At 37.3% G+C, this 24,301-nt stretch overlaps 1 pseudogene; it reads left to right on the forward strand.

Annotated features, from left to right (window-relative positions):
* LOC113054528 (centrosomal protein of 112 kDa-like) overlaps positions 1-24,301 on the forward strand; it is a 160,583-nt pseudogene that overhangs the window by 36,552 nt on the left and 99,730 nt on the right.

Genomic DNA, 24,301 nt, shown 5'->3' on the forward strand with positions numbered 1-24,301 from the left:
ACTATGTTTCATGAGACTCGTACCCAAGTTTGATGTCTACCAGGCGCGCTAACAAGCAAGTTTACTTTATCACAAAGCCATACACATGGAGCTGGTTATGTGATGTAGACATCAAAATGTATTAGTTTACAAATCATCCACTATGATAAAAGTGTTTTAAGGAGAAACCACGCAAAACTAATCTTTATAGATCAGTTATCTGTAATAAAAAATGTAATATAAGCTGGAAACTTCAATCAATGATATGTATAGGTAAGTTTTTGGGAGTTTTGCAGGAATGTAGCTTAGGTTTGTAGGAATACCCCACATCCAGCTTTGGATGAAGCTCAGCATTATTTCTGTGTTATTCTGTGCTCCCACAGGAAGTTTTAAACGGGCTTGCATTAAGTCATGTTGGCACAGTGTGGGCAGAGTTCCTCTGCAGCATTACACTGGGCAGACTGCGAGTGTGTGTGTGTGCATGTACTAATGGTCATGTAGTTGTGGGTGAGCGTTAGGGGATCCTAAAGCTCTCGCTGGATTCAGAACTGCTGCCCACATCCTGCTCATGTTCTTTCTGATTCACCTTTCTATTTCCACCCTGTGACTCCAGCGATCATCATCTGTCCAAGATTCAGCCCACATCAAAACTCTTTTCCTGCCACCCCCTCTCTTTCTCTTTTTTTGCTATCCATTTACGTTCATCTGTTTGTAACAGCATCATAGAAAGGAATGTCCTCTGGATAATCAGACATGGCCTTGACTTACACATGCTAAATGTAGAGTATCTTCAGCCAGCTAAGAGTTTGATTTCATTATTCTGATCCTGCTCCCTGGCTCTCAAAGGAGGTGTTCAGAACGGAATAGTAATGTAGTGCGTACTGCATGCTGCAAAGAATATACTAGCTTCCTTCCAAAGCCTGCTGAACTGCTTACCTAGACACACTGTAAAAAAATATAAAAAGAAGGTACAGAAAAAAAGCAGCGGTTTCCAGAAATGCACCATAAAAATATAGTGACAATCTTTCAGGTATGATAAGATGTACAGTATATCTGTGCCTGTATATATTTTTTACTCATAACCACATACAGTTGTCCTCAAAAATGTTCATACCACTGGTGAATATGATGTGGAAATAAATATGCATTGTTAATCCTTTATTTAAAACATTTACAAAAATCAAACCTTTCATTAGACGATAAGAATTTAAAATGGGGAGAAAATCTCCTTATGAAATAAATGTAAATTTTTTTGTATTTTTTTCTTCTCTCTACAATACACTGAACACAGTTAATCATACCCTTTTATTAAACAGCCTTTGCTTCCTCCTTTTGCAAAGATAAGCTTGGTTTTTTTTTTTTATTATTTCTTTTTTTAATGTAATGCCTGACAAGTTTGTAAAACACCACAAATACAATGTTTCCCTGATATAAAATATTAAGGTAGCTTATTGTTCAATGAAAATGTTTTTACAGTATTTTGATGTAAAACTTAATAAAATTGCTTTGTTAAATATTTTGTAGTATAAATAGTGTGAGTAGTGTGTTGACACTGGGGGGAAAAGAAAAAGAAAAAGAAAAAACAACTGAAAAAGAGTGAACTTCAAGGATGATGCACTTTAAAAACTGAAGAAACTAAGAGTGGAACAACACTTTTTGTACTTAACTGTCACAGCTTTAGTTACATAGCGGAGGGGGAGATGACACATGACACAGTAATCTTATATAAATCATCAGTGCATGCTTCATTTGGATACAAGAATACATTTGATAATACAATTATATTAATGTAGGATAGTATATTATAATGCTGCAATTGTGTTTTCTTATTTCAAGTTTAATTGATTGTGTTTTCTGCTTTCAGATGGAGAAAGTAGAGACTGATGTGATTCGTTCTAAATCTCTCAGAGAGAAGCAGTCTAAAGAGTTCAGTTACCAGCTGGAGGAGCTGCAGCGACGATATGAGCAGCAGGTGAACATTTCCGCCAAATACATTTACATTACATTAAGTGTGACTAACCCTTTTCTTCTGGTAGGAATTAGACGAACAAACCGTTTACTTTTGAGCGTTCTTACATTGAGCGACACATTTCATATTCAAATGAAATGATCCACTCTCTCTAGATGACTGAATGGGCTGTCGCAGACTCAAACATAGATTTACTTTCACATGTTAAGATCCCTAATCATATTCCATTCAGTCTCCACTTCCTCCTGATTAAAACTGTAATATGTTCATCATTTAATCAAAGTCTTGTTAATTGATAAGATGCTGGAAGATGCTGGCTGTGTAAAATATTAACTGACTGACAGGAATGTGTCTGTTATCTTTATTCTTTCTTTCTTTTTTAAGGTTAAATTAGCTAATATCGAAATATTGTTCATCTCACAGTCTTATCACATTGTTTTTTAGCGGTATATATCATACAACAGACATAGAAAGACAGTGGAAGAGTGATGTTTAATTTGGATGTATAGTTGGGGCTAGGAATGGCATATAATTTAGCAGACACAGTGCTCAACTAAGTTCAGAGTTAGAATGCAAAGCATTGCAGAGAACATTTTGCATCTTACTGATCCCACTTTGACAGACAATGCTCACTTAATATTTCTAACTTGATTCTCCACAGTTGAAGAATATTGATATCATTCTTGTGGCAGCTTGTTACTTTTGAACTTGCCCACATAATATGTTATGGTAGCTCCTTGCTCTTTCTCAGTTTATTTAAAATCAAGACAAAGAATTTAATAAAAAATCATTTTTGGTTTGGTTAGTGTGCTCAGCAGTGGGTGAATGACAAACAGTGTGATGTGACATACTATTAAAAGCTGAATTTAAGCCTAAAATCGAAACGGAAGGACAGCCAAATTATCTTTTTCCCTCTTCTGTTGTAAAAGATTGTATCTGATGGCAGAATCCAGTCCTGCTTTGACTCCAAGTCACTTGTAAGACCTGGTCAAAAGCAATTGGTGTCATCAGGAATCTCCTGATGACACCATTTGTTGCAACAAATGTAACAGTGAAGTCTTAACAGTGGCAGCTTGTTGAAACAGTATTATGTAATCTCTGTTACACGCTTTGCAGTCCTGTAGCCTGAACCCACTCTGTAATCAATTTTACTTCTGTTATGTTACATGTATCCACATAAAACTAGATAATCAACTAGATATGTAGTCTGATTAGATATCAAAATGAAGCCATGTGGCTGGAGGGCAGTTAAAAATAAATAAAACAGAGCAATTTATTGTTTTTTTGATAAAAGAAAAAAGGAAAAAAAGAAACTTGATTTAAAAACCAAAAACTGTTGTCAAGTAAATTCAAAATGTTGAATTTAACTAACGTTTAATAAAAATCTAGTTTAAAATATTCAGACCATGTTATCCAGGCTTTTCACTTAATTAGCACAAAATAATATTCAAATATTTTTGTTTATATGAACCAGTACACCCTCATCAGTCAATGAAACTAAATTTTGTGTCGCTTACAAGTCTACAATATTCCTCCTTCATCAAAGGGCAAAAATTCATGCTAGTGACTATGCAACCAGGTTAGCTCGAGGATGGGGAACAGAGTTGTGAGAGGAAAATGGGCAAAAATGCACCTTCTTGCTTAGTGTTTGCTATGCTATTCACGCTCACAGCTAGCGGCAGACAGGTGGTTAGTAGGGAAGTGATTGAAACTTGTTCCTTTTCTTCCCACATGCATGGTCAGATATGTGTGTGTGCGTGTGTGTGTGCTCAGTTTTTATTTATTGTCGAAGGGTTTGTTGAATTTTGATCATTTAACCAAGGGTAAACATTTGCAGTGGTTATAAATACCAGTAAATATGTAATAAGAATTATTGTAAACAGCAGACTAATTATTTAGTGCTATATTTAATGGCTAAATAACTGGAAACATAAAGTTTTTTTTTTTTTTTTTTTTTTTTTTTTTGGCGAGGCTTGCCAAATGTAATAAATATATATAAAAACAGGCTAGATTTGTAGCAGACTAAAATATATATTTATTGGTCAGACATGTAGCAAATAAAAACCTATTTTAACTCACTACCCATTGGTATTCTAGACTTCTGTTACATACCAATTACAATTTCTGTGATAGTATCGCTAGAGAAAATGAACGCATTTTTAATTAAACTATAGCAGATATCGTTGCCAAGGTAACAAGCCCTCAAATATGTTGAGTGTCTAAACTGAAGTTCAGATCACTCACCTAGAGAAATTGAAAACTAGACCTGCCAGTACTGTCAATAATAGTAAATCTGACAGATATATCCAGGTCATATATCACCCTGATATCATATAAATATATTTGCTTAAATACAATACTTTCGCATCATTTTATATCACAAAACTCTTATAATGTCACAATGCAAATCATCATATTGTCTTAAACTATGCTTCATATTATTTTCAGGGTTAACTGTGGTTTAAATGGACATGTTTATGATATTCCTGAGTTTATGACTACACAATTACATCACGACATCACAATATTACAGTAATACATTTTACTGATATGTCAAGTATTTAGGAATCACTGTGAAGCATTTGATCTTCTGAGAGAAACTTTGTACAGGTTTTAAAAGTTCACAAAGCTCTAGTTGACTGACCGCTCAAATTTGGTTGTGTAATGACTGAACTGTGATCTGAGGGTCACTTTATCCATTCATGTGGACACAAAGAAACATTCCCCAGGATTCCCATCAATGGGACTTTAAAAGAGTCCATTTCTATAGAAGTGTTGTTTCTCTTTGACCTCCTCACCATTTGACATCATGCCGGCTTGGCGTGCCGACACTGAGCTGATGTCTGAGGTCACAACAAATAAAAAGTTACGCAATATATGACATTAACAACATCCCACTCACAACTGTGGTGGCTATGTTTGGGGATGGCAATCTATCCCATCAATCAAACTGTCCATCTCACAATCTCTCGTTCTTTCTCATTTTCACTTTTTATGCACACAATCAAATAGACGGAATGATCCTTTTTGGATTATATGTACTCTGTATAATAGAATATATTTTCCGCCACTCTTCTTCCTTTAAACATAACCCCTACTGAGTGCCGCCAAGCTTCCCTCCTCTTGATAGTGCACTGTTTCCCCGGGGAGCCTCCTTCAGTCGCCCACCGCCCCATGACCTCAACGCTGTCCTCTAGGAGGGGGCGCTAATCACATCTGCCCAGTGACAGCAACCATTCAGCACTGGCGCTTTAAGAGCCCGGCACCCAGCAGCCTTTTCTGTGACGTTTCAATGTTTTCAATCTCTCCCCCACCCTTCGCTTTCCCACTGTCATATCGCGGATTTTCACCCTGTGTCGAAAAAAATTAAACTCAGAATTGTTTAAACCAAAACCTTGCTTTGTCGCTTGTCCGACAAGTGCTGTGGGCTGGGTTTAACCCATCACAGCGAGCTGTAAGCTTGGCTTTAAACTAAGGTAACCACTGATTATGGTCTGTATGGACGTGTATACAGTATATCGCAAATTGGAGGGTTGGATGGTAGTGTACCTCCCAACAGAGACTTCACAGTCAGCTTGTTTACCTGAGGTTAGCATATTATTGCATGGCGTGTAATGAAGAAATCTGTCTTATTCCTTTAAAACCGGAGGGTTGCATTCTTCGGGGGTCCCTGATCAATTAGTTGAGACTCTTTCTGCTGGCTGTTTGGTTTTGCCCTATTAGAGATTTTTGCTTTAATTCACGTCTGCTATATCTCTTCCTTTACAGTGTCGAAGGGCAAAATCGAGGATGAGGAATCTTCTTAGCAAATCTTACTTCAGCTTCTACAGAATCCACTAAAATTGGATGCCATGGGGCTGTTTGAAGCATCTTTTGTGGCCTTGTGCCTGATTGGCTGGGGAAATCGAGCTGAAATCCCATTCATCACCTACACTCAATAGCACTACAGCAGCCTCTAGCTGGCAGGCCAGGTAGGGTGCCGAGCGGCACAATGTGGAGGGATTAGCTCCAACACTGCGGGGACCAGGCCTCTCGCTGCAGGCTAGCTGGGAGATGGGGGCCGGACTGGCCAAGGTCACCGTCTCCTATCTGGAGGAGAGTGGGAGCGGACCTTGGGAAGCGTTGGCGCTGCCTCTCATCGCCAGGCTCGGCTCACCACACAGCAGGTGCAAGTCAACGAGATAATGCTGCTGCTAGCTTTTGTGTTCTTTCAACATTTTCCATCTTGCTTTTAATGCTTTTTTTCTGGAAAAAAAACGAAGTTAGGAAGAATAACGGGCAGTGATTTTAATTTCTTTATATATTTTGTCAAAGCGCAACACTTTCGGGAAATGATTCAGTAGAAACAGTAAGTGGTTTATTAAAGTTCCAGTACATCCATAATGACAGTATGATATATGGATGGACTAGAGATTTCAAATGAAATTAATGAATGCGCAGAAAAAATATATATATATATATTTAATTCTTTCTTTCTTTTAGTTTTTTGAGCAGTCTGTAGGAATAAATAGGATGCAAATGGATAATGTTCATCGTCTTTAATACAGCGTATGATTACAACAGTGGCGATAAAACATTTATTTATTTATTTATTTGCCCAGAGATGTGCCACTGGTCTTGACATTGTGTATTTTTGTTTTGTTGAGCTTTTTTTAAAGAGAACCGAAAAAGGGGATAGCTTGTCAAAATTAGTGCAAAAGTGAGACAACTGCAAAACCAAGTGATGAAAAACTTGCGAAGGCTTCTTATGTTGTGAGGCAAGCGTGAACTTTTTTCTTCGCTGAGCCATGCACAAGTTGTCATGACGACGGGGATGTTCCGCTGATGAAGTCTTACTCCTTGTTGTCCAATCATATTGTGGAACTGAAACTGCAGCATGAACAGGAGCGGACGCACCTACTCCAGACACACAATGCTGAGAAGGACAGCCTGGTCCAGGACCACCAGCGGGAAATCGATAGTTTGGACAAACAGGCGAGGGCCACCATGGTCCAGCACCAAACGCAAACCCAGGAGTGGAGGAAGCGCAATGCTCAGGTAGGGGGTCTCATCCTTTCTGCCGCTTTATGTCACTTATGTTATGTTGTTTTGCTCATTTGGACAATGTTCAAATTGATGCCTGTTTTACACTGTATATTTGATTATATTATCATATTTTTCTATGTTATATTACATAGCATATCGCTTTCAAAGTACTTTAAAAAAAATAGTATTTCGCATAATTTTACGCAACATTCCTTTCATGTTTTAGTGTATGGTACAGAAAATAAACAACATTATTGCCTACATTTTTACTAAAACTTTTCAACTTTTCACTGTGGGATTTCATTGAAAATGTATTGAAAAAAAGTGGCTGAAACCACAAGCTGCTGGATGAAAAAGGTACATTTCCCAGCCTATTGTAGCTGTGGCCTTTTATTTTAAACCAAAGGGTTCATTCATCTTGTCTTGGGATGTTTATATTGAGGTTAGTAGTATCTGCACCACTATTGAGTTTTATCCCTGCAGTGTAGGAAGCATTTATCTGCTAGTAAGAGCTATCCTCTAATATACTGCAACAAGCGTATGTCATTTAGAGGGTATTAATGAGCTGTTTAGCCATAAAACCTCCATTTTGGTCATCAGCGGGTTTCTGGTGCTTATTGTGCCAAATGCCCTGTCCGTCGCTTCCCTCTCTAGCCTGGCTATCGTAAGATCCCTGTGGGAAGCCGTTTGAAAGGCTAGCCCCCAACTGTGGATTCACTGGACTCGTCAAACCCCAAGATTAAACGTAAATTGTCAGCATGGCTAAACCATATTTATTGGCTGCTAGCAAAAGAAACCAGTTCAGAGATGTTGATGCCGCAGAGGACACATTGCTCTACTAGTAATATTATATTAGTGAAAATGTATGGTAATATTTGTTTATAATATTAGTCTACGTATGAATTGACATATTTATAAAAAATAAAAAGTTATTTTCATGTATTAGTTACTTCCACTTGACGTGTCAATGATAAATTATTAGACCAGTGATTATCAATAGTTAAACAATTTTTTTTATATTTTACAGAAAAACCCAATAATAAATAAATACTACTAAGAGCTTAAAAAGTAAGCTGTCAATAAATCAATGTGTATTACCATGTAAAATCATGACAACATCAAACAAAACTCAATGTTGTTGAGTATTCATGTCTCAAAGCCCTTCATGTACTGAGAAGTTAGCTGCCACTTAAAGATAGAAGTTTGTGGTTTGGCTGATCGGTTTGTTTGCAATTCATTGATGCAGTTTTGGCCAATAGTACATCAAACACCCAAAACATCTCCTTTACAAGTAACCCCCTCCCAGACACTAAGAGTGAAACACTCATGGACTGGAGAAAATTGAGGTTAGTAGTATCTGCACCACTACTGAGTTTTATCCCTGCAGTGTAGGAAGCGTTTATCTGCTAATACGAGATTCCAGCAAATATGTTCAAGAATATCACCAGGTAAAGAACTCATGAAAGCTAAAGCTATTTATAAAGCACTTGAACATTTGTTTGTTTAGTTGTTTGTTTTTACCTCAATCTTTAGAGGCCCAAGTACTTAAACGGATAGTGTACCCCACCACCCACCCACCCACCCAAACAATACCTGTTAGATTTCCTATAGGATGTGGCACACATCAGTTCATTTGTTGTAATCAGCTCAGTAACGTTACTAATAAGCAGCAACTCTGCAGTGCCGACTCTGATAGAATGTGTGCTTTTGTGGCATCATAGGAGCTACAGAAATCATTACAAAAAGCTATTTGAAAAAGAGTGTTATGACCACAAACCCAAAAGCAAGAGCTGAATGCAAGTTATTATATAAAGTTAGTTTTATTTTGAAGTGCAAAAATTCTGTACAGTTTTCTTAATTTCTTCACTGTCATGCAGCATAGCTTGACGATACACCTGCAGGAAAAAAAAAAAAAACTGAAAGCTATACATTTCTGTCCTCAAAAAATAAAGTGAAGTTGGTGTGCTTTATAAGTGATCCAAATTCAGAGCACCTGGAAAGTGTTTACTGTGAACTGAGTCGTGTCATTACAGAGTAACACTGAAACAGACATGTGATGTAGTTCACAGTACATGTCCATGCCACTAATGTCATTGGTTGTTGATATTATGTGCTTGAAAAGCATATGAAACAAAATCATGACCTCCGATTCACAACTGTCAAGGAAACTGAGGAACAAACATCATTAACTCAAAACAATCTGCAAAGGCAAGTTTTAAGTATCATCCTGGGAAGAGTTTCCAAAGTGTAATGGATGCTTTTTGTAGATTTATTGGAAGATGTCCAGTCACAGTGTCAATAGACAGTGACCATATTGAATGACTCTGACATGTTGGGATATTTAAATAGATATTTGTAATTTTCACACCTTAAAGGGTTAGTTCACCCAGAAATCTAAATTATGTCATTAATGACTCACCCTCATGTCGTTCCAAACCCATAAGACCTCCGTTTATCTCCGGAACACAGTTTAAGATATTTTAGATTTAGTCCAAGAGCTTTCTGTCCCTCCATTGAAAGTGTGTGTACGGTATACTGTCCATATCCAGAAAGATAAGAAAAATATAATCAAAGTAGTCCATGTGGCATCAGAGGGTCCGTTAGAATTTGTTGAAGCATCGAAAATACATTTTGGTCCAAAAATATCAAAAACTACCACTTTATGCAGCATTGTCTTCTCTTCCTGGTCTGTTGTGAGACCGTTCAAAACACGGCTGTTTAGTGATATCTGGTTCGCGAATGAATCATTCAATGTAACCGGATCTTCTTGAACCAGTTCACCAAATCGAACTGAATCATTTGAAACGGTTTCTCTCATCTCCAATAAGCATTAAACCACAAATGACTTAAGCTGTTAACTTTTTTAAACGTGGCTGACACTCCCTCTGAGTTAAAATAAACCAATATCCCGGAGTAATTCATTTACTCAAACAGTACACTGACTGAACTGCTGTGAAGAGAGAACTGAAGATGAACACCGAGCCGAGTCAGATAACGAACAAAAGATTGATTCGTTCATGTGTCAAGAACTGATTGCATTGTTTTTCGTATCACCAGTAGTGATGGGAAGTTTGGTTCTTTTCCACGAACCGGTTCTTTCGGACAGCTCCATTCATTAAACCGGTTGAAGAAAATGATTCAGCGGATCTTTTGCGCTCGACATAATGAAGTCATTTGCGATGATTGCCCTTGATTCACGCCTTTGCTCATAACATAGCACAGAATCAGTTCAGAATCAATCACCAAAAAAAAAAAAAAAATTTGTTTCAAACGATTCAGTTCGATTTAGTGAACTGGTTCAAGAAGATCTGATTACATCGAATGATTCGTTCGCGAACTGGATATCACTAAACTGCAATGTTTTGAACGGTCTCACAACATACCCGGAAAAGAAGACAATACTGAATAAAGTGGTAGTTTTTGCTATTTTTGGACCAAAATGTATTTTCGATGCTTCAAAATATTCTAACTGACCCTCTGATGTCACATGGACTACTTTGATGATGTTTTTATAACCTTTCTGGACATGGACAATATACCGTGCGCACAGTTTCAATGGAGGGACTGAGAGCTCTAGGACTTAATCTAAAATATCTTAAACTGTGTTCCGAAGATGAATGGAGGTCTTACGGGTTTGGAATGACATTAGGGTGAGTTATTAATGACATCATTTCGATTTTTGGGTGAACTAACCCTTTAAGACCTTAAGCCCCAAGGAACAGGAAATATAACAATATTTATATTGTAACTAAAACTATATTATGTTATAACTATATTATATGATAACTACCCCATAGTAGTGAATAATACACCAATGTACAATAATGTTCTGTTTATTATAGTCTGCTGCTTTCCCACTTGAGCTCTTTAAAGTCTGATTTTGATTTGGCTGTCAATGTCAAGTCAAGATACCTTTATTTATATATCACTTTAAACAAAAAAGATTGTGTCAAAGCAAATGAACAACATTAATTAGGAAAACAGTTTGTCAATAATGCAAAATGATAGTTAAAGGCGGTTCACCATTGAATTCAGTGAAGTGTCATCATTCAGCTCAGTTCAGTTTAAATAGTGTCTGTGCATTCATTTGCAATCAAGTCAACGATATCACTGTAGATGAAGTGACCCCAACTAAGCAAGCCAGAGGTCGACAGCGGCAAGGAACCGAAACTCCATCGGTGACAGAATGGAGAAAAAACCTTGGGAGAAACCAGGCTCAGTTGGGGGGCAAGTTCTCCTCTGACCAGACGAAACCAGTAGTTCAATTCCAGGCTGCAGCAAAGTCAGATTGTGCAGAAGAATCATCTGTTTCCTGTGGTCTTGTCCTGGTGGTCATCTGATACAAGGTCTTTACAGGGGATCTGTATCTGGGGCTCTAGTTGTCCTGGTCTCCGCTGTCTTTCAGGGCAGTAGATGTCCTTTCTAGGTGCTGATCCACCATCTGGTCTGGATACGTACTGGATCCGGGTGACTGAAGTGACCCTCTGATCTGGATACAGACTGGATCTGGTGGCCACGGTGACCTCGGAATAAGAGAGAAACAGACTAATATTAGCGTAGATGCCATTCTTCTAATGATGTAGCAAGTACATCGGGTGTTATGTGAAGTGTTCCCGGTTCCGGTTTACCTAATTAATGCAGCCTAAAAATCCTTTAACGGATATGGATATTAGAAGCATATTAGTATGTTATGTGTATGCCAGGTTAAAGAGATGGGTCTTTAATCTAGATTTAAACTACAAGAGTGTGTCTGCCTCTTGAACAATGTTAGGTAGGTTATTCCAGAGTTTAGGTGCCAAATAGGAAAAGGATCTGCCGCCCGCAGTTGATTTTGATATTCTAGGTATTATCAAATGCCTGAGTTTTGAGAACACAGCGGACGTGGAGGAATGTAATGTAACAAGAGCTCTTTCAAATACTGAGGTGCAATGAGCAAGATTTAAAAATCTATATAAATGTCTTTATTTTTAAGCAGCTGAAAAATAAAATCTTCTGATTGTGATTTTAGCAATATCCTTTCTCTGTGGCAATAATTACTAGTGTAAATAATTACTATTGTCATATAGGTTCACTGACCACTTGCCCCATATGTTGTTGGTCAACAAAAACAGGATGATCCAGTGACGGTAATCCATCAGAAATCCTGGAATCATTCAGAAGACATGCTTTGGTAAGCTGGCAGTGTGAATGGACATCCTTCACACACAAAGAAGATGAGCAATTCAGACTAATGTCTTGATGTGGTCAAGACATCATGAGCGTGCGAGATGAGCAAATGACTTGTGCATTTATCACAGCATAGTGAGCTTTTGTTCCAGGTCGCGGTTACTTGTTTTCGCTCAGTACCATTGGTTTGTCATGCCCCATTCTGTAACCCAAGTTACACAGTGTCAGCGTGTGTTTTCCTGTTAGCTGAAGGAAATCACAGCACATCTGGTTTTACAGACACCATTGGAGATTTCAAGTTTGTCTACACATCCCTGTAAAATCTAAATTCAGTTTCCATTCAGTGGTCTATTAAATTTAGCGTGGCTGTGGTGGGCTGCATCGATCTGAAGTAAGGTGATGAGGGAGTTCAAATCCCCTCGTCTCTGGACTGGAGTCTGTGTATTAGTTTCCTTAGACTCTGCCGCCCTCCGGGTTCCTGTTTTCTTTAGTCTGTTTGAGGATGAAAAGACCAGAGCATCAGGATGGTTCTCAGTAAATATAGTTGCCTGCAGCACAGTAAACCAATACACAGCAGACTCCAGAGACCACATGCACTTTAATGCCCACTCCACACGTTTACAACAGGCGGGTGATTGTGCTCTTCATAACTATCATTATGGTCAGAATTTACACTTTTATTAATCTTCACTGCTGGAATGTTAATGTTAATGACAGTTGAGCTGTAATTCATTCCGTTTAACAAGGATTGATCTTTAATTAATTGATCTGTAATTCAGTTCTGTAGTTACATCTATAATAACACTTTTGACCCTGTACCTCTACACTTTAAACCTAACCATAAGACCAAACCTGTCCCCAACATAAGAAGCAAAAATGTTTTGTAATTCAACATGAACACAGTAGATACACTGTATCTAACAATTCATTATTTTATTATCAAGTCCAAAGTGTTTAGAGACACCTAATTTAAAGTGGGACCCTTTATTGTACATATTTTGAGTAATTTAAGACATTATTAAATATTTGCATGTTGTGTGTTTTGTCAAAATATTAATTGAAATATGGCATGATGTAGACATTTTGTACTACTGTATTTTTTTATTATTATTTAAAATACCTGTCAAAAAAATTCATAAATTATATGAACATGTATTTTATATTTTCTCTGATTCCACAAAAACTTTTTAATTTAATAAAATTTAATTGCATTCAGAACAGTATGGTAAATATACATATAAAACAAACTACACTTTATAAACAACATTTATTATAAAGCTAAACAAATTTCTTTAAAGTGAAACTGAAACAAATATGGTAACACTTTATAATAACTGCACACTATTAATCATTAATTAAGCATTAGTAAACAGATTATTCATAATTTATAAAGCATTATACACAGTTTTTCACACACAGTTTATAAATACAGATATAAATGCTTTATTCTTGATTTAAAAGCATATCTATAATGTGTTTAATAATTGTATTTTCATACTTTATTCATGATCAATTTATCATTTCTCAATGAAGTATAGCATTATTTACAAATCAGTTATTTAGGAGTTGCCAGTGATTCATAAGATCACAAGAAATGTAGTAAATTCAGGTAGTTATAAAGCATTTAGTAGTGGTCAGTTAACTATTTATGTGAGCTCATCTAAAGTGAGTCTAGTTATGCCTTGTAAAGCATTTATAAAGGATATTTAAAGACTCAGTTATCTTCTAAACAAAAAACGGAAACAAACACCACACAGTGATACAAAACATAGAAATATTAACAGCCTTTAAATCTCATTTGTAAAAGCTTTACAAGGCATTAATAGTCCTCACTTTAGATGAGCTCACAAAAATAGTTAGCTAACAACTACATATGTTTTATAACTACCTGAATTAACCGTGAATTACAGTAGAAATACATGTTAATAAACCATTTATTAACACTATAAGTAACTATTACTATATGTCTGAATAAAAATATTTATGAATGCACATTTAAATAGTTTATTAATCATTTACTTACAATTTCTAAGTGATCTTATGAACCATTGAAAACTCCTTAATAACTGGTGTGTGAATAATGCTATACTTAATTTAGAAATGATAAATTGATCATTAATAAAGTATGAAAAAACAATTATTAAACACATTATAGATATGCTCTTAAATCAGGTATAAAGCATTTATATCTGTAGTTATAAACTGCTTATAAATGTCTATTAATACTTTATAAATGATGAATTAACTGTTTCCTAATGCTTAACTAATGATTAATAGCATGCAGTTATTATAAAGTGTTACCACAAATATATAATTTTCATGCATTTGTAGTTATGTATGATGTCTATAGAATGTTTTTTTTTTTTTAATTGTTGCATATTTCATTTGATTTGATCTCCAGACAGATGTTAATGTCTCAGACACTTACAAAACAGAGTCATTTAATTTAATTTAGACACACTGTATGAACAACAGATGCTTCATTCTGCCATTCAAATCCACTATTACGTTTCCTGGCAATTTTTTATCTCTCTCTCTCTCTCTCTCTCTCTCTCTCTCTCTCTCAGAAAATGTAACATTGAGTTCAAACAGCATGGGAGAACATCTGAAATCCATGGAGTATAGCATCATACTGCTCTGATCGGAAAATTAATGATGCTGTCAAACTTTCAAAGAATTTGATTCCCCAGTAAGAGATTAGAACACAGAAAATGAAGGCGGACATGGCATAGGAGATCAGGCCTGCTTTCTGATGTGGCAAAAACTACAGGCTTGTTGATGGTGGTCACGTTGTCTCTTGCACCAGCAGGGGGTTTGGATTCAGTCGTTCGGGTTGTCATTCCACCCAAGCAATCTCAGAGCTGTAATCTAGGCAAAGGGTGGCTGCTTTGCAGAAGCTCAAATGGAGCACATTTTTTAAAGATTTGGTTTTGTAATTCCCACACTCCCGTTTGTGTTATTTCATAGTTTTTACGACTGGATGCTTATCAATAACTGGATATCCATAATTTCACATCCACATTTCAGGAATATGGCTGACACAAAGGACTGTTTGCCAAACCACGGCTGTTTTTAAGCAGTCATTTAATACCATTGTCTTGATTTCAGCTGCTCTTTTCAACTCTGGAAAACACAAAACAGCACCATCATGAATCTGTCCATCCAGCTGTGATGGGTCATTGAAGATGGGCTCCAGCAGACTGGCTCTCAGTACCAGATGGGCCCTCGATGATGAAAAGAGTTTTAATCTCTGGCCAGACATCACTGAAGCAGATCACGCACAGACGCTTTTCACTAGGCTTCACGTTGAACACTTAAAGACATGCAAATGCATTTCAGCTGAAGATTTGGATCACACCATCCGTCTTTCATCTAGAATGGGGCTGTGGTCCTTGAAAATGCTAATTGAGGAACATGCCACACATATAATAGCTCAGAAATCACCATAAGAGCAGGGACCGACATACTCGTTTTTTATTCATGCTTGTCCTGTTTCCCTGAGAAATGCTCTCGGGATAGCTCACTAACAAATGTTTTACAAAACCTTGGTTAGATGACACTTAATTTCAACTTTACAGTACACACTGCCAGTGAATATGGTTTTCACTTTCCAAATGTTGAATCTCATTCTGTACATAGAATTCTGCTATTGACAAATACTTTTCAATCCTCTCAGTGTGTACAGCTAGCTGTTTATATAGCGAAGCAGTTTGGTAATGATGAAGTCACATTGACAATGGTTAAATCACCAATTTGGATTCAGTTGGTTTTGAGAAGATATTTCTAATGGACTGCTGTATCCAGTTTTATCAGTTGGACCACATGAGCTTTACTATCTGTACTCCCATTGGTATTCACAGCAGCTGGTCATTTGTTTAAACTGTGTAAAAGTTTAAAACCATCTCTTGCGCTGAAGTTGTATAGGCTTCTCTCTTTGAAAATTAATGTCTTCTGACTTCTAAACGCCCTTTAAGGCATGGTGATGACATGAACACTTTAAAAAATATAAAGGTTTCAAATCGGGTTTTCACAACAATGCCATATAATAAATAGTTTTCGATTCCCAACAAATCATCAGTGAAAAAGCTTAAAATAACCTTTTTTTTTTTTTTTTTTTTTTTGTGAAATAAGGTGAAATACTAAAATAACAACAATTTTCCAATATAAAGTACCTTTTGTGAAATGGAAAGATTCCATGGATGTTAAAGGTTCTTCATGGAACCACAGATGCCAATAAAGAAACTTTATTAACTGGAGCAATGCTGACAAGAAGTACTGTAAGAAAGTGCTGTAGGTGAATTTGTTTAGCCCGATACAGCGATTTAGATCTGTTTTGCTGAGCCTCTGGCCTATTTTCTGAGCAATTCACTAAAAGCCAGGCAAGCACCATTTTTGTGTGTTTTGGCCAGTGCATGCATATTTTTATTGTTGTATTTTGGTTCTATTGGTTCTTAATGTATATGTGCATAAATAACAGAATAATTCATAGTCTGTCTTACATTCCTCCCTCTCTCTCACTTCATTTTTATTAAATGCTTTTGTTAAGCTGTTGAAGTTGCATCATACGTGATGTGACATTCTCAGTGATTATTGCTTGTCATTTTTTGTGCTAGTTTCTCAGCTTCTTTTTATGCAAGCACGTCCAAGCCCATCAAAGATGCATCAGAAAATTCTTCCCAAAGTCCAGTTTAAGAGGGAATTATAGATTAAAGGCTCCTCCGAGCTGAGATTTAATAGCTTTGTGCCATTGCAGCAGCATGTGGGCTGCTGCTGCGCCTCTCTGGCCATATTGGAACTGTGCGCAGTCTTGGCATCTGGGTGTTTGTGGGACACGGCTTTGAAGTTTGCTGCTATTCCCCAAGTGGCCGCAAAACAACTTCAGATGCTTTTCCGACAGACATGCCACGTGATGCACTTATTAGTCTCCTCCCAGGGATGTTTGTGAGCACAAGGAGTAGACGAGGGACTCCCAACATGCCAGACTCTACCACACGCCACCATCTGTGCGAGGGTTAAACACTTTGGGAGTGCAGATTATTTGATTTTATTGTTATGGACAGGGTGTGATGGTGTGTATAGCATCAATAGTGCTGTTAATTACTAACAAACACCGTATTTTTCAGTTCTTGTTATTTACAGAGAAATGTTGGTTTTCATAATCATTCACCAACACATAACAGCAACTTTTCTGTTGATGTAGTCAATGTAATGGGGGTGTGGGAAAAACTGTGTTGACCAATAAAATCACAGCCCACTTTTCAAAATATTATCAAATCCCAGTGTGTGCAGTCGAGTCATTTTTTCTGCTAAATTGTTTATCTAGATTATTCAGAATTGTTTGGATATATAGGTAGCCTTTATTTTCTCACTATTAACAAGCATGCATATTGGGTGTTTATTAGTACTTAAAGCACATATTAGTGCCTTGTTCTGCTTGACCATATTTTAGATCACTTAATCCTACCGCATAACTAATCTTAACAACCATTTTACAAATTAATTAGCAGCAAATTAGGAATTTATTGAGGCAAAAGTTATAGTTAATAGTGAGAATTGGAATTTAAAATAAAGTTATACTGAAATATATCCAATTACCGAAGTGTGAATGCAGTTTCGTGTGAAAGGTCAGGTGGCTTAGAAATAAATTTTACCCCTGTTACTACTACAAGTGAGTAACTCTACCTCGTCTCCATAATACTGTCCTTATGTACTCAAGTTTCAGCCATCGGGCAATGTGTCAGACGGTTCGTGACCCTCAGAACGAGGTCTTTGATAGCTCTATGAAGGGCTGATTTATGCTGTAATGCTTCTGATTTCTTTCTTTTTTTCTTTTTTCTTTTTTTTTTTTGTAATTCAACTACTCTCTTTTATGTTAAAGTAGAATCTTATTGATAATTTATAAGGTTTTTCATCTTCCTGAAATGAGAAATGGCAAGCAATACCTCATCCCCATGGGTAGCTGACCTTTGATTTGCGCTAATTTTGCTCATTAAATCAAACCGCTGACCTTTGTGGAATGCTGAGCTTTGATGTTGAACTCTTGTGGTTTAGAGATCAGAGGCTGTGGTGTCTGTTTTCCTCTTCCTGGCTGGAATGGGCACAAATGCTCCACTCAGCCTGCTTGGGTTGTTTATCTTATCCTCTTTCTCTTAATCCAGACTCTTCCATCTTTTTTTTTTTTTTTTTTTTTTTTACTTTGCACTCAATTCCCAGATTCAGTATTCCAGAAACACATCATCGGTTCCAGCGATGGGTTCACCTTAATGTATTTACAAATTTCATTGTTTGTGTTTCTCACCAGACCATCTCTGATCTGGAGGACCAGGTGCATTCTCTGAGGAAGGGGCTGTGGGCAGCCCACAGTCAGAGGAAACAGCAGCCGACAGAGTTGTGTGTGCTGCGGGAGGAGGAGCGACAACAGGCCTCTCAGGACCAGCAAGCAGCCCTGGATCGGCTGTGGGCCGAGATGGATCAGGTGTGGCAGGACCTGGAAAGAACCCACAAGGCTGAAAGAGAGCTGGCCCAAGAAAAGGTTGGTGTGGAGTTCAGACAGAATGTATTTTTAGCATTCTACTGTAGGTTGCTATTCAGTTCGCAAGACCCACCTGCTATACTGCATTTGTATAATGTGACAGATGGGTGACCTGTTAAACATCATTAGCCTTGTCTAGATAAGAAGCTCCAATCAAAGGTTGTTCATGCACTTAACACAAATTATGCAAGGAGACTCAACTAGTTCTTAAACACAATTAATACTAACCATAAACTCACCTAAAGGATTATTAGGAACACCTGTTCAATTTCTCATTAATGCAATTACTTAATCAACCAATCACATGATAGTTGCTTCAATGCATTTAGGATTGTGGTCCTGGGAAAGAAAGGTGATTTAAGCAATTTTGAGCTTGGCATGGTTGTTGGTGCCAGATGGGCCGGTCTGAGAATTTCACAATCTGCTCAGTTACTGGGATTTTCACGCACAACCATTTTTAGGGTTTACAAAGAATGGTGTGAAAAGGGAAAAACATCCAGTATGTGGCAGTCCTGTGGGAGAAAATGTCTTGTTGATGCTAGAGGTCAGAGGAGAATGGGCCGACTGATTCAAGCTGATAGAAGAGCAACTTTGACTGAAATAACCACTCGTAACAACCAAGGTATGCAGCAAAGCATTTGTGAAGCCACAACACGCACAACCTTGAGGCGGATGGGCTACAACAGCAGAAGACACCACCGGGTACCACCCATCTCCACTACAAATAGGAAAAAGATGCTACAATTTGCATGAGCTCACCAAAATTGGACAGATGAAAACTGGAAAAATGTTGCCTGATCTGATGAGTCTCGATTTCTGTTGAGATATTCAGATGGTAGAGTCAGAATTTGGCGTAAACAGAATGAGAACATGGATCCATCATGCCTTGTTACCACTGTGCAGGCTGGTGGTGCTGGTGTAATGGTGTGGGGGATTTTTTCTTGGCACACTTTAGTCCCCTCAGTGCCAATTGTGCATCGTTTAAACTGTACTAAAATGGCCCCCACAGTCACCAGATCTCAACCCAATAGAGCATCTTCGGCATGTGGTGGAACGGGAGCTTCGTGTCCTGGATGTGCATCCCACAAATCTCCATCAACTGCAAGATGCTATCCTATCAATATGGGCCAATATTTCTAAAGAATGCTTTCAGCACCTTGTTGAATCAATGCCTTGTAGAATTAAGGCAGTTTTGAATGGCGAAAGGGGGTCAAACACAGTATTAGTATGGTTTTCCTAATAATCCTTTAGGTGAGTGTAGATATACAGTACTACATAAATGGCCATCTTGGAATGGTCAATGGGTGGAAGCAAGTCATCTCATAATAAATTGATTGCCTGGGTGCTAATCTTCACAACGTTTTTCATGACAAATTCATTTTGTAGAAAACATTATTCAGAGTTTACTACAAACAAAAAAAAGTTACAGGAATTTATTTATATCACTACCAAATTAGTTATTTTGACAGTATATACTGTATAATATGCAGTATTCCTGAGAATATCAGTTGGATACTCAAAGGTTGTGGTTTCAGACCCTGTAAGGATTCACCAAAAAATATTTACCAACCTAGATGTCATTCCCAAGTTTTTCTGTCTTGCATCTCATTAAGTTTAAATATTGAAACATGAAAATCAATGATGGTAAAGAGGAACATTTGGGTGGACTAGTTTTAGGTGTTCATAGAACAGGTTGTTCTAATCCAGGGTTGTCCAAACTCGGTCCTGGAGGGTTTAGCTCCAACCCTAATCAAACACACCTGAAGCAGCTAATCAAGGTCTTACTAGGTATACTTGAAACTTCCAGGCAGGTGTGTAGAAGCAAGTTAGAGCCAAACTCTGCAGGACACCAGCCCTCCAGGACCGAATTTGGACAACCCTGGATTAGAACAACCTGTTCTATGAACACCTAAAACTAGTCCATTGATTAGACAATATTTATATTGAAATAAACTAATTAATACATCACAGCCACACCTGTTGAGCATACAACAAATAAAGTTAAACTTATAAGAAGATCAATGAATACAGAAGGCTTGATTGTTTGCATACAGTATACGTTCACTGATGGCCTGTGTTGGCTTGAACTCCAGCAATGAGGGAATAGATCGCTTTAATTTTCAATTAAACACATTAGCCCATCTTTCCCCTGGCTCTATCAAGGTTGAGCAAGCAGACTTGGGCAATTATACTGGAAATCCTGCATTCTTTCTGTTTTTAAAGCTCTTGATTCCAGCCGCAAAAATGAGGGCTGGAAAGCGACTGTAATCTAGCACTGGTTGGCCAGGAACCAGCTAAAGGTGGTATTGATCAGAGGGTAATCCTGATTAGGCCCATCAAAGCGATTAGTTTTCATTAAACTCATGCAGCACTGCTGACTGCACCCTCCCCCAGGACATCTGCGGCACATTAGCGTGCCATTTGGCCTCTTCATAAATCCTGGGCCTACATTTTGGAACCATATGTGAGTACATTGCTGCACATAAATCCCATCTGAAGAGAATTCCGCCCATCTTTTCCACTCTCAAGCTGACACGTAAGGCTTGTTTACAAAATCATTCTCTGTTTTTGCCACCCCTCATCAGTTACTCATCCTGACCTGCGGCTGAAAACTTCCTCTGAAGGGACTTCAACAAAGTCTGTCTCTGAGTCTGATTGACGCACTTCAAACTAAAGCTGCCAAAGCTATTATGTTTTTAACAGTGTTAAATTTTAAAGCATTCATCATTTGGCGATAAATAAGACTTGCTAATTTTAGAGTGAAAGTAGAATTTTTACTTTTGTAATGCACGTACCTAGTTTTATTGTGGACAATTCATCAGTGCTTATTATTAAAAAAAATAAAAATCTTAGTCTTCCATTAAAATGCAATAACTTGTTCAGCCTTCCAAGTGTGGCCTACTTTTAATAATTTAATACATTCACAGAAGATAAAATAAACTGTTGTTGTGAATGGTGAAGAAAAATAAATGACTAAGATGTAAAAGCTGTCCTTTGGAGAATTTTGCTTCAGTACTAAGGGGACGTTCACCCAGATCAAATTTTTTCCATTCCAATGCGCTACTTTCCATAGTTTTTTTTATGTAAACGTGCTAGACAGACTTCTAATACCATTGCAGTAGAGTCTTGCGAATTTTGCAGTGTCTAGCACATCAGCATGCATTTTTAATATGCCTTTTAAAATTAAAAGAATTTAAACTTTTATATGCAGAGCCACTCATCAGTGTCAGTTCCAATACAGTGGACCAGTCAGAAGAGGTGGGGCAAGCATTACAAGCTTTTGTTTACAGTGGCAAGTTGGCATAACAGCTGTTTTATTCGATGGTAACAAGACTATTCTACTTTGTTTTGTTTGTTTTGTTTTTTTTTCGTTTTTTTTTTATATATATATATATTCCTGAGCGCTGCGTCTCGTGTTTCTAGATGCAAATACGTGTTCTGTGTGAACGGCTCCTAAAGACCAATAATGTCCCTTTGAAGAAGGCAACTTGTGTCTTAAAAGAATCCCTTAACCGACAGAATTGGCCAAATAAATTGGTGTTGAGTCTTCAAGTTGTTTAGAACGTTATCATGTAATCTAAAGAAAATGTGTGAATGAGGTATTCAGGGATATTTCACCAAAAATAATTATATAATAATTGTTCCAAACCAATGTTCAAGAGGAGAGACTTTTCAGTATCTCCTTTTGTGTTTTATGAAAGGCAGAAAGTCATACAGGTTTGAAACTTGAGGGTGAGTAAATTATGAAAATTTTTGGGAGAACTGTCCCACAGACAGTGTTCTCACAGAGCGATGCAGATTAGTCATAAAGAGAAACACAAAAAATGGATGCTGTATTCTGCATAAGAGATGACTCTTGTGAGGTAAGTATTGTCATGATTACTAATACAGATATAGATAAATATGGCATAGTGATGATGTTAGCGTTGGCCTGCGAGAGGGACCAGGCTATTATAGTGCAAGGTAAAGGAGGTAAACCGGCTCTCTGTTCTCTCTCTGGCCAGATCAACATCAAACTCATTCCTACAGCTGGTTTATCCTATGAGGATTAACAAAGCATCTGACCCACACACATACACGCGTCTCATTTTGCCACTGTTTCATAGCTCACCATTGCACTCCACTGCATGAGTCATCTGTGGTTTTTCATCATTCAGTCTCTACTACTCATATTTAGAGTTAGGTATTTGAACAAACCAATAACCCTATACTAAATTTTGGCGCAATCTGTGCTACAAACATAAATGATTCCTTAATTGACTCTTAATTGACTAATTATGCTTTCAGACTTATGATTTTCATCTGGTGATCAATAAAATGGACAGAACAATCCCGAAGGCCTCTGGCCTTTGAAGTTAATAGCTGATTTCTGATGTGATAATTGCTTAAAATACTAACTATATATACTAAAAATACTAACTAAATACTAAAATACTAATACTAACAACGCTTTACCATCCTAGCATGGTGAAGATAAGGTGAAGACATTCTCTTCGGAATGTGTGAAAAGTAGTTTCTCCTTGTTTGCTTGATAGCAGAAACTTTGTTTAGATTAATCTGGTTTTACAGATTATTTGCCAAAATGCTTTAAAGGCAGTTTATGATTTCATATGTGCATTTAGCCCGTGTTAGGTCTAACTGTGTCAGAGCTTCTTTTTTTATGTTTCAGAGGGAAAAGTTTAGCTATTTACATTTGGAAGTTTTTAGGCTTTTAGATTTGTAATGACTCTGCAATGTTTCTAAGATGAAATTTCTTATTTGTGTGATTGCAAGAGAAGCGCTGTTAGCAGTCAGTCGCTCCTGAAATGGCCAGCCAGGGTTTGAATACAGTTCCCAGAGAAAAAGGAAAGAGAAATCCATTAAATCCATGAATGGGTTTTCATGAAAGACACTTTTTGAAGGGGAGCTTGTGGAATAAAAATAATAATAAACAGAATATCAGAAGCGATAAGATCATATGTTAGATTGTTTCAACTTCAGACGCTTAGTGAAAAGAAAGGAAGATGAAAGTGAATTTATTCCAGTCTTTGTTAACAACAGAGGTTTATCTGGCTGTGGCAAGTGTGTGTGTATGTGTGTGCAGACACCAGTACCCAATCTCCATCCACCACAGAGAACCCTGGGAGCCTTGTTCCTCCAGATAAACCTGACTTCTTTCTGCAGCTCACAGCCAGTGCCTCTGATGCTCAGATGTTCTTTGTACTTTCTTCTTCTTTAGCTTTGGAGTAACGGCTATACAAATCTTGGCTTCCTGTCCTGAATTCCTACGGATTCAGCCCTTTTCATGTCTTCTCTTTTTTTTTTCTTTTTTACTGAAGATTCCTCAACAAAATCTTCCAGTCAGAAAACGCATTAAGTTCAAAGCTGATTTTTAGATCAGCAGTTCAGTTGGCTTTAAAGAAGCAGTGCTTTTTATTATAATACCTTATCCCCTATGTGTGAATATTAACTCATGCATTTTTGAAAAATAAAGCATTTTCATTATAATTTCTATGTAAATGAGACTTTATAGAATGAGCCAGGCTGCTGTTTGCATAAATCTGATAACATTGTTGCTACATAACGTTTGTATACATTCAATATATCACAATATTGCAATTGCCCTATTTAAATTGTGAGCATTAAAATGT

The sequence above is a fragment of the Carassius auratus genome, chromosome 3 (genome assembly GCF_003368295.1).
Source record: "Carassius auratus strain Wakin chromosome 3, ASM336829v1, whole genome shotgun sequence".
Taxonomy (NCBI): Eukaryota; Metazoa; Chordata; class Actinopteri; order Cypriniformes; family Cyprinidae; genus Carassius; species Carassius auratus.